This window comes from Canis aureus, chromosome 10 (assembly GCF_053574225.1).
Source record: "Canis aureus isolate CA01 chromosome 10, VMU_Caureus_v.1.0, whole genome shotgun sequence".
NCBI lineage: Eukaryota > Metazoa > Chordata > Mammalia > Carnivora > Canidae > Canis > Canis aureus.
The window spans coordinates 52489446-52501984 of record NC_135620.1 but is presented as its reverse complement, the minus strand read 5'-3'; the positions used below and the strand labels follow the sequence as shown (position 1 = coordinate 52501984).

Here is a 12539-nt window from a genome sequence, read left to right as displayed (position 1 = left end):
CCCCTCTAAGCCTTTCTTTACAGGGAGCAATCCCTGCCTAAAAGGGTTGATTATAAGATTTAATAAAAACGGTTATGTTGACCTAGACTAAACAATCGATATACGTTAATCCATTTACGCGTACTGAGCTTGGTAATGCGGAAGTCAACCCCCACCTTTAACAAGACAGAAGCCCCCGGGCCCTTCCGCCCTGGGGAAGTTCCTTTTGAAGCCTGCTCCACGCGGATATACCTAGGCTAGCCGTTGGCTTTTTCCCGCGCAGGGGGCGGAGCGGAGCGCGAGCCCGGGAACGTGGTAGCGGAACCCCACCCCCCCGCCGGGACTACATCTCCCAGCAGGAACCACGCTAAGCCACCTGGCAAGCGGCGACCGCTGGTATTAGCTCAGAAGCCAGCGCTGTCCGTTTTCCCTCTCAGTCTTCCCCCAGTATTAAACGTAAGGTCTATGAACCCGCGAGGGAAAAGAATGCGGCGGTGGCTACTTTTGCTGTGCAGCATACTGGGGATAGTAACCCCTCCTCCTCCCCTCCGAGCAAGGTGGGAAGCTAGGCCTGCCTTGAGTGGTTGGGCCACGTCACGTGATGAGAGGAAGGCGGCCGCAGGGGAGCGACGCGTGGTGCCTTGTGAGGTCATCACTGCGCGACAACAAGCTGCAGTTGTGGGCATTCTGGATGCGGTAGGTAGTAACCTCCTGACAACTACGAGTACTAGAAATCCTGTAAAATCTCCCTTATTTGCTCCTTCCCGGTGCCCACCCCCGCCTCGGCTCTGTTGGCTTCTCCCGGTTGGCTTGGGGAGGTTGGAGGAAGCGACGCGCTCTGTGGGCGGGCTGATGAGCCCCGAGCGAGCGACGCGTGGTGGCTCCTCCTTCGCCCATGACGCAGAGGTCACGTGACGGGCCGGGCCGCCTCTGCCGCCGCCGCTGCTTTGTAAGAGGCACATTGGCAGGTAACGAGCGGCGGCGGCGGCGGCAGCTGGTCCCGAGTCCAGCGAGAACAGCAGCGGTAATTGGCACCCTCTCTCTCTCCTTTCCTGTTCCAGAGCTCTGAGCGTGGCAGCGTGCGCTTTCTAGTCCTGGGTTCACCTCTTCTTTCCTCGAACCCTCTTCTTACTGCCCCAGCGCCCACTCATGAAGACCGGGCCAAGCGTCCCTCGCCAGCTTCGTGCGTCCTCAGTATGCCCAGGCCTGGGCGCCTTCCTTCCTCTCCCTGCGGGTCGTCCCGGGCTGCTGCTTGCCTACCCGGGTCCTAGTCGGCCTGGCCCCACCCAACCCCAGGGGGCGCCTACCCCTCCCCCCTTCGGGTTTCTGCCCTGGAGGGTGTGGTTTTCTCTCCCACCTCTGTCCCTCCCTGCCTGTCCGCTGGAGCTCCCGCGCCACGCTGATGCTCCCCATCCTGATTACCTTTGGTTTTTCACGCCTGTCTCTAGTCTCGGGACTGGACATCTTAGAGCCCAACTTCTGCGCTCTGTAGCCTTTTTCGGCTTACCTGAAGGAAGAGTTAGATTCTCCTCTTTCATTCTGGAAGGTTTTGGTGTTAGACTCTAGGGACTCAGTTTTCCTCCTCAGTCCCTGTTCCTCTAGTCTGATTTGGTCAAGAGTTTTTTAATGTAGTTTTGAGAGCGCCCTGTAAATGGCAGTTCTGTTGTAATACATATTCAAAATGTTACTCTCTCATTAGTGTATTGCATCTCCGTTTTCTTTGCCTCTGTATCACTTTCCCACTTGGCTTACCCACCTTTCCCCCTCAGTTTTCAATCTGATTTTTTTGCCCAGGCATCTGAAGTGCCACCACTCTGGTTTCCTATCCTTGTTCTCTCTAGTAGGTGATCCCATCATCATTCCTGTTATGTCCTGTTTGACATAATCATGTAGGTTACTACCACCTCTGTTGGATATTGGCTTCTACGTATATCCTAGGTATATGTATATGGTCGGTCTGTCAGTATTTAGGCTTACTGGTTTTCTTTAGCTCCTGTGTGTCCTAGCATTTGAGAGCTTTTGAAGGTCTTTATCAGGTATCTAAACATCATTTATTTGAAGGGCATATAATTAACTTTTTGGTGAATCCAGGTCTTTTATATTTTCTATTATGGTATACTTTTGATTATTTTTTATGGTATACCAAGAGTTGTGTCAGTAGTTAGTGTATTCCACACTTTTTGTCAAGTGTTGGACATCCTAATTTTTTGTATCAGTTTGTCTCATCAGGATGGAAGGAAGCTTAATACCTAAGCTCTCCTGTATCCTAGGCATTGGGTGCCTAGATTTGATGGTACCTGTTTCAGGAAAGGGAATAAATTCCACTCTAGATGATGGAGTCTTACAGTCCACCAATATCTCTTGCCTACCTACAGTGTCTCTTGGCTGGGGCTGTCATCCTCCTATTGCTAGAACACTTACTATCATTAGTCAGAAGTTATGAGTTTCCCACACTGCTCTTCTGCTTATCTCCAGTATGTTCCATCTGATTTTTTCCTCCTTACGGCTAGTTCACATGTGGATGAGATTTTCCTCCACCACTCTCCCACTTGTTTTCCATAGCTCTGATTTCCCTATTGCTTCCTTGTTTCTGACCCTCAGAAATTAAACAATTCAGAGAAAGGAGTTTTTTGTTATGATTGAAATATGCCTGGAAGTGGTGGCATGGAAATGAGGCCATGGGAAAGGGTTGTGATAATTGCCTCTCCTGCCTGTTTCCTGCTGCTCTGGTTTCCTCTGGCCTCTCTCTTTAAATGTGGGCTGGACCAGGAGCAGTCACATGGAGCTGCCTTTAGAACAAGGCTAGAACAACAATAACACCTCACTTCCCTTTCCTGGTAACTGATGCAGCTTGTGCTGTGCTCACCGGCAGGGTCTCTTGGTATTAGCCCGAGTGACTTTTATTGTTTAGGGAGAAATGGTAGGAGAACATGGAGAAAAATGGTTAATTTCAATAGGTCCTGTGTTTTGGTGGGAACTGGTTGCTATCTCTACTCCTTTAATAGTACACTATACGTAGAAGGTATAAACCAGTGTTTGTTTGTTTATTTATTTATGATAGTCACACACACAGAGAGAGAGAGAGGCAGAGACATAGGCAGAGGGAGAAGCAGGCTCCATGCACCGGGAGCCCGACGTGGGATTCGATCCTGGGTCTCCAGGATCGCGCCCTGGGCCAAAGGCAGGCGCTAAACCGCTGCGCCACCCAGGGATCCCTGAAAGTAGTAGTTTTGAAGTATTGATTCCCCAGTCCTTTTAATTTTTTTTAAAGATTTTGTGTATATGTTAGAGTTTGAGTGCATAGGAGTGAGGTGGGCGGGGAGCAGAGGGAGAGGGACCAGCAGACTCATTGTTTACTGAGGTCAGAGCCCCACCCAGGGCTTGATCCCAGGACCTTGAGATCATGACCTGAGCTGAGATTTGGAGTCAGATGCTTAACCAACTGAGCCACCCAGGCATTCCAAGTCCTCTGTCCTTTTTAAAAATGATGACTTAAGGGGTGCCTGGGTGGCTCAGTTGGTTAAACATCTCTGCCTTTGGCTCAGGTCATGATCCGAGGATCCTGGGATGGAGCCTACATCGGGCTCCCTGCTCAGTGGGGAGCCTGCTTCTCCTCTTGCTCCCCTTGCTTGTGCTCTGTCAAAAACAAACAAAAAAGGCTTAAGATTTGTTGTTATAAGATACTTTTTTGTTTTTGGAGTAAGCCTATTTATAAAAGATTGATGCATGCCTGCTCAAAAGGAGTCTGCATGAATTCACAGATTGTGAGGTTTCTCTGTTAAGTCTGATTTTGTTTATTAATCCTATGAGGTCAGCTCTTAATTTGAGTAAATGGAGTGTCCTTTAAAAGTGAAGTGTATTGGGACTCCTGGGTGGCTCAGCGGTTGAGTGTCTGCCTTTGGCTCGGGTAGTGATTCTGGAGTCCCGGGATCGAATCCCACATTGGGCTCCCTGCAGAGCCTGCTTCTCCCTGTCTGTCTCTCAGCCTCTCTCTCTCTGTCTCTCATGAATGAATAAAGTCTTAAAAAAGTGAAGTGTATGGCACTGGTGGTGTTGACTTGGTAAGATGGTGGATCACTGATAGGTCTTGGAAGCAGCTGTTTTCTTCCTCCTCCCTCATCCCCATCCCAGGGAGAGTGGAGATGTAACTTAAAGAAATACAAAGAGAGGAAAGACTTGGGGGGAATATCACCATGTGAGCCTGTGGTTTGATTTTGAACTAATTTTGACCTGTCAAATATTTAGGAATGGAATCCTTTTTAATTTTTTTTTCAATTTTTAAGTCCAAGAACCAAATTAGGTTTTTGTTTTTTTTTATTTTTGTTTTTTAAATTAAACATTTTTAAAAGTATTTAGAGTTTGCTGGGGGTGTGTTTGGCGGGACAGAGGGAGAGAGAGACTCAAGTTGATTCCTAGCTGAGCATGACTAACAGGAGGCTCCATCTCGACCCTGAGATCATGACCTGAGCCAAAATCAAGAGTCAGATGCTTAACTGAACCACTGAGCCACCCAGGTGCCTCCCAATCAGATTTGTTTCGACAGATATGCAAACTGCATAAACTGATATTTCCTACCCTCCCTTTTAAAGTATTTCTTAGTGTTCTTTACAGTGTTTCTCTCAAAGATGCATGCCCTGTATTTTTAATTTTTTCAAATTTTATTTAAGATTTTATGTATTTATTCATGAGAAACACAGAGAGAGGCAGAGACACAGGCAGAGAAGCAGGCTCCATGCAAGGAGCCTGATATGGGACTCTGGGATCACTCCTTGAGCCAAAGGCAGACACTCAGCCACTGAGCCACCCAGGCGTCCGGGATTGTGGGTTCTCTAAACATGTTGGGTGTAGAAATGACTTAAAAATCTTAAAAAGTAAATAATCGGAGTTAAAAAATTTTTGTCATAGGTTTTTGAAGACCACGTTTGTGAGTTTGTTGTCAATGCAGTGTGTATGCCAGAATGAGTTTTAATTTTCAGATAACTCATTTTCACACTGAGTGATGAATTGTATATTATGAAATGAAGCTTGGATAAAAGTAGGTGTTTAAGACTACATAGAATTCTATGAAAAGTTGTTAGGAATGTGTAGCTTGTTTTTCTTCGTTTTGGAACTCTGAAAGTAATAGAATGTGTATTGGGTCTAAAACTTAAAATTTCTTTTTTTATAATTTATTTATTTACTTATTTTTTTTAAGGATTATTTATTTATTCATAGAGACATAGAGAGAGAGAGAGAGAGGCAGAGGGAGAAGCAGGCTCCATGCAGGGAGCCTGACCTGGGACTTGATCCAGGGTCTCCAGGATCACGTCCTAGGCTGCAGGCAGCGCTAAACCGCTGCACCACCCGGGCTGTCCTAAAACTTAAAATTTCATTGGGAGAAGATTTTCAAAGATTTATAGAGAATTTCATTTGGATTTGGTTCCAAGCTTACTTTTGCTGCAGCCTTGTTTCTTCCTGTTAATATAGTGTTACTATTAACCTGTTTTTATTTTTATTTATTTATTTTAAAAGATTTTATTTATTCATGAGAGATGGCAGAGAGAGAGACAGAGAGGCAGAGACACAGGCAGAGGGAGAAGCAGGCTCCATGCAGGGAGCCCGATGTGGGACTCGATCCCGGGACTCCAGGATCCTGCCCTGGGCCGAAGGCAGGTGCTAAACTGCTGAGCCACCCAGGGATCCCCCTATTACCTGTTTTTAAGTTAAGATGGAATGTAGAAACTTTCTCATTTAAAATTAAACTGTGGGCAGCCCTGGTGGCTCAGCGGTTTAGCGCTGCCTGCAGCCCAGGGTGTGATCCTGGAGACCCGGGATTGAATCCCACGTCGGGCTCCCTGCATGGAGCCTGCTTCTCCCTCTGCCTATGTCTCTCTGCCTCTCTCTATCTGTCTCTCATGAATAGATAAATAAAACATTAAAAAAAAAAAAAGAGTTAAATTGTATGGGGGCACCTGGGTGTCTCAGTCTATTGAGCATCTCACTCCTGGTTTTGGCTCAGGTCATGATCTCATGGGTCGGGGGACCTAGCTCCCATATCCAGTGTCTAGCTCTGAGCTCAGTGGGGAGTCTGCTTGAAAATTCTATCCCCCCACCCCCAGTGCTTGTGCAGCACATGAGTGTGCTCTTTCTTTCAAATAAATCTTTAAAGAGAATAAAGTTATACTGTATGTACACAAGCCAATAATTGGACATTGCTCAAACATTTTTCATGTGGTCTCAATCTTCTCATTAGATCAGTCCTAGATATTATATGTATGAAGACTTTTTTAATTTAAATATTTTATTTATTCATGAGAAACACAGAGATAGGCAGAGACACAGGCAGAGGGAGAAGCAGGCCGCATGCAGGGAGCCTGATGCGGGACTCGATCCCAGGTCTCCAGGACCAGGCCCTGGGCCAAAGGCGATGCTAAACCACTGAGCCACTGGGCTGCCTGTATGAAGACTTTTAGAAGCTCAGTTGCATCTTGTTAATGGTATCTTATATTTTTCTCTTCCCTGTGTTTTGTCTCTATTTTGTATTTCTGCCTCCTCTTTGATCCTCATACAAAACACTATCAACACTCAGTCTCAACTGAGGAAGTTGTAGACCTGACTGTACTTGCCACATAATCCTGCTGCTTTCCAAGCAGGTGGATGAAAACCTAAAACAACTTCACGGGCTTGGGCAAGGCACGTAGTGCTACCTGTATTGTGGGTCTACCTTGTTGTCATGTGTGCTCTTTGAAGGGTGTGATTTTTCATTTGCTGATAGTGTTTGGCATTGTCAAATCATTACATGAGAGAACAAGGGGGCTTAAAAAAAAACAAATTTAGCTGAAATAGGGTCTAGGAAAAAAAAAGACTGGGTTTATGACAGGCCTTACATTTATTGCTTTTAGACAAAATCAGTTTGTTCCTCTGCTTCTGAAATTTCCATTGTATGAGAGATTTTAGGATCAGGCTAACCGATACTGTTTTAAGTAAGAAAACCTATTTTAGAAAATTTGAGAAAATATAAAGAAAAATTAATCATGGTTTACCATTTTAGTAGAAATCCTTTTTTAAAGGTTATTTTATTTTATTTTTTAAAGATTTTATTTATGAGAGACAGAGAGGGAGGCAGAGACACAGAAAGAGAAGTAGGCTCCATGTAGAGAGTCCAATGTGGGACTTGATCCTGGGTCTCCAGGATCATGCTCTGGGCTGAAGGCAGGTGCCCAATTGCTGAGCCACCCTGGTTCCAAGATTTGTTTATTTTAGAAAGAGAGCATGAGTCATGGGAAGGGTGGGGAGAGGGAAAGAGAGAATCTCAAGCACACTCCACAGAGCTTGACTTGGGGCTCCATCCCATGAGCCCACGATCATGACCCAAGGCAAAACCTAGAGTTGGGACGCTTAACTTGGCCATCTAGGCATCCCAGAAATCCTTTTTTTTCCTTTTATGTAAAGCATATGCTTAAAGTGGAATAATAATTTTATACTTAATGATTTTTTTTTTTTACCTAATGATTTTTTATTGAGAAATAGAGAATATATTACCAAAGAAGGTATATGAGGTATGAAAAGACATGTAGAGTTTTCAAAAACAAGAATGAAATGACTAGGGCAGCCTGGGTGGCTCAGTGGTTTAGTGCCTGCCTTCGGCCCAGGGTGTGTGATCCTGGAGTCCCGGGGTCGAGTCTCATGTTGGGCTCCCTGCATGGAGCCTGCTTCTCTCTCTGCCTCTCTCTCTCTCTCTGTCTCTCATGAATAAATAAAAAAAATAAAATCTTAAAAAAAAAAAAAAAAGAATGAAATGACTAGCCGAGAAATACAGAATTACTGTTACCTAAAAGCTCCCTGTCATTTCCTGAGGCATTCCTTTCCCTCTTTCCCAGAGGTAACCATTACTCTATATTTTGAGTTTGTTTTTTTAAATTTTTTTTCTTTCTGGGGGGGTGGTTCAGTTGGTTGGGCATCTCTCTGCCTTTGGCTCAGGTCATGATACCATGGTGCTAGGACTGAGCCCCACGTCAAGCTCCCTGCTCAATGGGGAGCATGCTTCTCCTGCTCTGCCTGCTGCTCCCCCTGCTTGTCCTGTCTCTCTCAAAATCTTTTATTTATTTATTTATTTATTCGAATAACACAGAGAGTGGGGCAGAGACATAGGCAGAGAGAAGCAGGCTCCATGCAGGGAGCCTGATGTCAGACTCAATCCTGGGACCCCAAGATCACGCCCTAGGCCGAAGGCAGATGCTCAACCACTAAGCCACCCAGGCGTCCCTCTTACAAAGTCTTACGTCATTTTTAAATTATTTTTTAGAATAATTTCCATTCCATATAATCCATAAATAATACATAGTTAATATTGCCTATTTTCTTTTCTTTTTTTTTTTTTTTAATATTGCCTATTTTCAATCTTGATTTATTCAGAGTAAACTCTACCCACAATGTAGGGCTCAAATAGCCCTGAGGTCGAGTCTCGTGCTCTATGACGTCAGCCATGCCCCCCTCAATCTTGTTTTAAATGGAATTGTATGATTTTGATAATTCTTTCACTCTTCAGTGTTTTAGATTCATTCATGTTCGTTCTTACTGTCAGTCATTTTTAGTAGTATGGTACTCCCTTGTAAGGCTATGTCACATCTTATTCTATTGTGATGAATGTTAGTGTTTTTTTGTGATTAGAAATTTTACTTGTCTCTTTGTGAATACTCGCACAACCTGATCCACCCCCCCTCCCCAAGACAAACAAACTGATTTCTCAAGACTATGTAACTGAGAGTGAAGTTTCTGGGTTGTGTGTAGAGTATGTGTAACTTTGCTTGATGATCCCAAACTGTTTTAACACTTCTAATGAGGCTCTTCATCTTAACTACGGAACATAGAAAATTAAAGAGTTTTTTTTTTTTTTTTTAATTTATTCATGAGAGAGAGAGAGGCAGAGACCTAGGCAGAAGGAGAAGCAGGTTCCACGTAGGGAGCCCAATGTGGGACTCGATACTGGGACTCCGGGATCACACCCTGAGCCAAAGGCAGATGCTCAACCGCTGAGACACCCAGGCGTCCCAGAACTTAGAAAATTGAGTGATTATTTCTTCAGTTCTCTTGAGGATGTACATAACTTATTCTAGAAGCCTGGATTATCTAGAAGTAGTTTATTTTATTTTTTTTATAAAGATTATTTATTTATTCATAGACACAGAGACAGAGAGAGAGAGAGGCAGAGACACAGGCAGAGGGAGAAGCAGACCCCATGCAGAGAGCCTTCCTGACTTGGGACTCCATCCAGGGTCTCCAGGGTCATGCCCTGGGCTGCAGGCTTGCGCCATCAGGGCTGCCCCTCTACAAGTAGTTTAATTCATACATACAATGAGTACCTTAGACATTAGAACTTAATTCTTGAGACTGTATTGATACAGGGTTCCACATCCTTATCTACATTTAGTATTGCTTTAATTTTTAAATGTTTATGGCAATTGTAGTGGGATGTTTTAGATACATCTTTTATGAACATAACACAGCTGGATTTTGCTTTGCTAATATATCCTACCAACTTTTCTTTAAACTGGAGCATGGAGACTCATTGTTGATTATAATTATGGATACTTTGTAAATATTTCTGCCATCAAAACCTTTTACTTGCCTTGTCTTTATTGTTTTGCTTTTCTTTTTGCAGTTTTGATTCTTCTGTTTGGTTTCTCCAACTTTTTATTTTACTTTATTATTATTATTTTTTAAATTTTTATTTATTTATGATAGTCACAGAGAGAGAAAGAGAGGCAGAGACATAGGCAGAGGGAGAAGCAGGCTCCATGCACCGGGAGCCCGATGTGGGATTCGATCCCGGGTCTCCAGGATCGTGCCCTGGGCCAAAGGCAGGCGCCAAACCGCTGCGCCACCCAGGGATCCCTATTTTACTTTATTTTTAAAGATTTATTTATTCATGAGAGACACCGAGAGTGAGGCAGAGGGAGCAGGCTCCATGCAGGAAGCCCCACGTGGGACTTGATCCTGGGACTCCAGGATCATGCCCTGAGCCTAAGTCAGATGCTCAACTGGTGAGCCACCCAAGTGTCCCTCCTCCAACTTTTTTATCTAATATTTTTCTGATTTATGAAAGCTAAGCATTATGAACACATGTATACCTTTGACCTTGAGTGACTACTTAATATTTTGCTACATTGACTTCTCTCTCTACTGTGCCCATTATCTTTTGAGGCTAAATGTTTAGAAAGTAAAGTGAAACATCTGGATATTTATACCTAAATATTTTCTTAGCAAGCATCTCTTTGCAATAAAGAACTTCTCTTACAAGTAACAATAACCTAATCCTACTTAGGAAAGTGAATATTTAATAATATATGTGTATAATGAATAATATCAATATCTGATAAAATTCACATATTTCCCAGTTCACAAAATGTCTTTGGTAACTTTTGTTACTGTTGTTTGTTTTACCCTATTTAAGTATTGTCACTGAACTATAATATTGAATGATAATCCACTTAAGTGACTATTTTGTCATTTATCACGCATAATTGCCAGTCAGATTATATGATAACTACTGCTGGTACTTAGTTTAGATAATTCTTGCTAGTGTTAAGTAAATTGCAGTTTATCATAGGATAAGTGTTAACTTTCTTGAGCTGTTAGAAAGACAAAGAATATTCTATGTATCTTGTTAATCTTGTATAGACCCCAGGTTTTTTTTTTTTTTTTTTTTAGACCCCAGGTTTTGAAAAAAATATGGAAAGTCCTTTTGATGTGTGGGAATAAGAGTAAACTATTACATAAATAAAAACTTTAGAAAGTAAATTCTCATGGCATTTTATTTCTGTGAAATGGTCAGTGTAGGTTAAGCCAGATAAGGTCTGAGTGATAGTTTGTTGTTACTGAAATGTGCATAGATGTTCAGCTGAACAAAGCTTTAATGTTGCTACTTGTCAGCAACTATTAAAAGCTACTGATACAGATGCATAATGCACTGTCCCTGTTCTCTAGGTGCTTACATTCTGATGGGAAGACAAGTAGACACAATGCAGTTAGGAGTCAGAATCCTTTTGGGAGCAACAGAGGGAAAGCACTATTGGTTGAATCTGGATATTGAGGAGACTTCCTTGAACCAGTGGGAGACTGATCCTTACTTTTCCTGTATTGTTTTTATAGGATCAATAATGGCCAAATTACTGAAGTTATAATTACTTCTCTTGTTAAAACACTTTGAATTTTATTTTTTTATTTTTTTAAATTTTTATTTATTTATGATAGTCACAGAGAGAGAGAGAGAGAGAGAGAGAGGCAGAGACATAGGCAGAGGGAGAAGCAGGCTCCATGCACTGGGAGCCCAATGTGGGATTCGATCCCGGGTCTCCAGGATCGCACCCTGGGCCAAAGGCAGGCGCTAAACCGCTGCGCCACCCAGGGATCCCAACACTTTGAATTTCAGAGGTGCCTGGCTGGCTTAGTGGTGCATGTTTTGATTTTGGGATTGTGAGTTTGAGCCCCAGATTGGGCGTAGAGATTACTTAATAAAATCTTTGAGGAGCACCTGGGTGATAGAATTGGTTAAGGGTGTAACTCTTGGTTTCAGCTCAGGTCATGATCTCAGGGTCATGCGCTCCACTTTAGGCTCTGGGCTCAGCATGGAGTCTGCTCCAGATTCTCTTTACCACTCTTTCTTTTCTTTTCTTTTCTTTTCTTTTCTTTTCTTTTCTTTTCTTTTCTTTTCTTTTCTTTTCTTTTCTTTTCTTTTCTTTTCTTTTCTTTTCTTTTCTTTTCTTTTCTTTTCTTTTCTTTTCTTTCTTTCTTTCTTTCTTTCTTTCTTTCTTTCTTTCTTTCTTTCTTTCTTTCTTTCTTTCTTTCTTTCTTTCTTTCTTTCTTTTTTCTTAAGATTTTATTTATTTATTCATGAGAGACACACACGGAGAGGCAGAGACACAGAGAGAAGCAGGCTCCATGCAGGTAGCCCGATGTGGGACTCGATCCCAGGACCATTCCCTGGGCTGAAGGCAGGCACTAAACGGCTGAGCCACCCAGGTGTCCTTCCCACTCTGTTTCTCCCGCTGCTCAGACTTAAGCTTGCTCTGTCTCTCACTCTTTCTTAAATAAATAAAATCTTTAAAATATTTGAAAAATAATGAAAAGGCGCCTGGGGGCTTGGTCAGTTAAGCATCTGTTTATTTCATCTCACGTCTTTTTTTTTTTTTTTTTTTTAAGATTTTATTTATTCATGAGAGACACACACAGAGAGAGGCAGGGACAGGCAGAGAGAAGCAGCAGGCTCCATGCAGGGAGCCTGACGCGGGACTTGATCCTGGGACTCCAGGATCACACTCTGGGCCAAAGGCAGGTGCTCAACCGCTGAGCCACCTGGGTGTCCCTCATCTCAGGCCTTGATTTCAGTGTGAGTTCAAGCTCTGCGTTAGGCTCCATGCTGGAGTGGAGCCTCCTTTAAAAAAAACAAAACAAAGCAAAACAAAAAAACAAACCCACCCAGAATTTTGTGTCCATAGTTCAGTTTTGTTAGATTTTGCTATTATTGTGATTACTGTATTGTATCTTTTGTTTGGCCATGATTGGTAGTTTATTTGTACCAG

The 12539-nt window shown here is 43.1% G+C and overlaps 1 protein-coding gene and 1 long non-coding RNA gene across 4 annotated transcripts in view; both read left to right on the top strand.

Moving 5' to 3' along the window:
• The first annotated feature begins 343 nt into the window (after positions 1-343).
• Positions 344-12539, top strand: part of UBAP2 (ubiquitin associated protein 2) — a 123036-nt gene continuing 110840 nt past the window's right edge. Inside the window, exon 1 of one of the 3 annotated variants that reach the window (XM_077912304.1) lies at positions 344-675. The gene's annotated coding sequence lies outside the window, so the exon portion shown is untranslated. Of the gene's footprint in view, positions 676-876; positions 1004-12539 lie in introns of those variants that run through there. The other 2 variants (XM_077912302.1, XM_077912301.1) reach the window with 2 other exon arrangements.
• On the top strand, positions 9499-10758 carry LOC144322363 (uncharacterized). Its single transcript, XR_013388024.1, has 2 exons — positions 9499-10645; positions 10676-10758. It is a non-coding gene; the product is annotated as an uncharacterized LOC144322363 (long non-coding RNA).